This window comes from Simochromis diagramma, unplaced genomic scaffold (genome assembly GCF_900408965.1).
Source record: "Simochromis diagramma unplaced genomic scaffold, fSimDia1.1 OVJJ01000402.1, whole genome shotgun sequence".
NCBI lineage: Eukaryota > Metazoa > Chordata > Actinopteri > Cichliformes > Cichlidae > Simochromis > Simochromis diagramma.
The window spans coordinates 4,576,412-4,579,281 of record NW_024386972.1 but is presented as its reverse complement, the minus strand read 5'-3'; positions in this window follow the sequence as shown (position 1 = coordinate 4,579,281).

Sequence of the window (2,870 nt, the reverse complement as noted above, 5' to 3'; positions counted from 1 at the left end):
TATCTCTTTTCCGTTGTCTCTTGCTCTTTGCTTGCACCAGTAATGCAGCACGTCAGGAAGTGAGGTCAAGGACTTATTCAGATGACTTTGCTGATTGCAATCTGGAAGATATCCCATGTAAAAAGAACCTTATCTGGGTTGTACTCACTTTGTAACTTAGGAAATTCGAAATGGGACAAAGTTCTGGGTCACAATACACAACAGGGGTATTGGGGTATATCAAAGTTTGTTCTTTGTAAAGGACAAAGTTTAACCAAGGAAAAATATCCAGATTACTCTTTTTTTTTTTTTTTTTTTTATGGATCAGATCCACAAACATGCATCTAATGACTTATATAAGCTTGGATAATTTAGCATGTCACAAAAATGTTGCATTGCATTAAAATATTTGCAATGACCACAGATGTGACACTAGAGGGTGCTGTGCTCTTTTTAAAATGAAACGGGATCCAAAAAACTATCCAAAGCAAACACGCTGTAGGGAGACAATTCGAGCCCTACTGACAGAGTAAGGTATGCACCTTCTGCTTAACACTGTCAGACAAACCACAGATCGGATGATCCCTCTTTTAGCACAAACAATCCTTCAGGCTAGCGCTACGCTGGGATTTCCACATATTTGCAGATCTACTCTGACTTATTCTTTGGAAGTGGTCAGTGTCAGAGTCCAGTATATCAGCTTTATTTTTCTTGAGCAGAAGCCAGCACATTTTTGATCATGTGACAATTCAGACGAGGAGAAGGAGAACTGGCTTTTTAAATATGACTTAAATATGAAGCAGTGGCGCATCTTATGCTCTGAGGTGGGCAGATGTGGAGTTGTAAGTCAGGAGGGATAGGAGTGCGAGATAAACGCTACACTGAAACAAATATTTAAAATTTCAGGATGTAACGGTTACTTTTAATCACCTCTGACAACACAGTAGTCTCACAGCAAGAATCTCTGGTGAGCTGACTGAAGTAAAAGTCACATGAATTCCTGTCCCTGGCCACACACACTCACAAACAGAAAACAGTAAAACCAAGAGAAACGAAAAGACTACATATACTGTAAGTCACTGTGTGATCAAAAAACTTTATGCTTACAGTGTCAGCATATCCCAGTGGTCCTACATCCCAAACTCTCTAACAATAAAACATAATCCCATCACTAGTTCTACTCCACTTTTTCCCCGGTGTTTCTCTGCACTGGGGCCTGATCCACTGCTTGAGAACCACAAACATAGCCTAAAACTTCAGCCATATGACCTTCAGGCAGTGCGAATTTATTAGTGTAATTACTGTGGAATAAACACATTAGTCTGCAGTAATTACCCTTTTTAAAATGGATGTTATTTCAAACCCTTTATTTAGAAAAAAATATGCAGTAGACATCAGGTGTCACTTTGATACAGATACATAAAAGCATAATGAATGCACTTAGAAATCAATAAAGTCCGCAAGGTTTAGTTCAATGCGTTGCACATGTGATGGAATACTAATGGCCAGCTTCTCTTCAGAGGCTTTGTATTGAGTGCTTTTTTTTGTCAACAATCATTCTTCCAAGGAAAGCTTGGATTATGTTTTGTGGGAATGCATGGCTTGCAAAAGAGCTGGACAAATTCTCAAGTGGAAACTGCAGACTAGCCACAGTCTGATTTGCAGAGCAAAGAGTCACGGTGTCAGATAGCATGTTTCCTAATCAAACCCACAACTATTTTCTGACTTTTTCCTGAGGTTTAACCTCATCTGCTCTCCAGCAGTCTCTGAGTCGCTGCCATCGGAGCAGGTTTTGTTTTATCATTGATGGGAAACATTAGGTGGAGGTCTGGAGGTTCACACATAGGACTTTTTGAGACATTTAAATTTGTTTCAAGCAAGATTTCTGATAAGCATCAAAAATTTCTGCAGATTCAAAAAAAACATCACAATTACCTTTTGAAACGACTTCAGGAAGGCAGATATATCTCAACTACGCTACGGAGGCTAATTAGTTTTTAGACTTTTTTCAAATTATAATTTAGGTCATCATCTAATGATGAAGTCTTTGTTTGTATCGACTGTTAAAACAGCTGGTATATCTCAGGAGACAAATGTAAACAGCACTACAATCTAAGATAGATTATTATTTCGCATGAAGGAGGTCAGAGAAATGACAGGAAAAAAAAAAGTGCAGTTTGCTTGTAAACTATGACTGGAATCCAGTTTGGCAGGAGAAATAAGGGTTATCATTGGGTGACACTGAGAAATGTGCAGACTTTGATCCCACACTCTACTGAGACCTGCATCCTACCCAGCCGTGGCAGAAAGGCATACCATATTCCACAAATGAGCTCCAGTTTTGGCAGGAGAGTGACAGGTCAGAGGATCTGGGAACACGTAGGTCCAGGCACCAGTCAGGCTTTGATTACCTCAGCCAAGCCTAAAGATGCTCCTGTAAAGCCACATGAGTTGTTTTCCCTGCCATGCACTCAGTGCCAACTGCCAGCCAAGTCCATTTGAGCATGGGGTGGATTCAAAGCCTAGTGTTTGTTCCATCACAATTCCTCATACCAAGAAGGTCAAGAGAGGCTCATCCAGACGACATGGCTGCTCTCAAATCCGCTCTTTCAGCTCTTTGTTCTTCACCTCCTCTTTGTCTCTAACCCCCTTTTCTGTCTCTCCATCTGCCTTTCTTTTAATTTGTTATCTCTCCCCGTGCCCCTGCTCTCTTTCTGCCCCTTTGTCTCTCCCTCAGCAAGCCCATTTGTATTCGTTCCTTACATAATGGAGAAATCAGATTGTGGTACTTAGCAAGGATGTAATCAAAGTCCCGTGCCAGGAATTTAATTCAGGTGAAGTTGCAGTTAAGAAGAGCATAGATTATAAAGCTCTGTATGTATTTTTCCGTG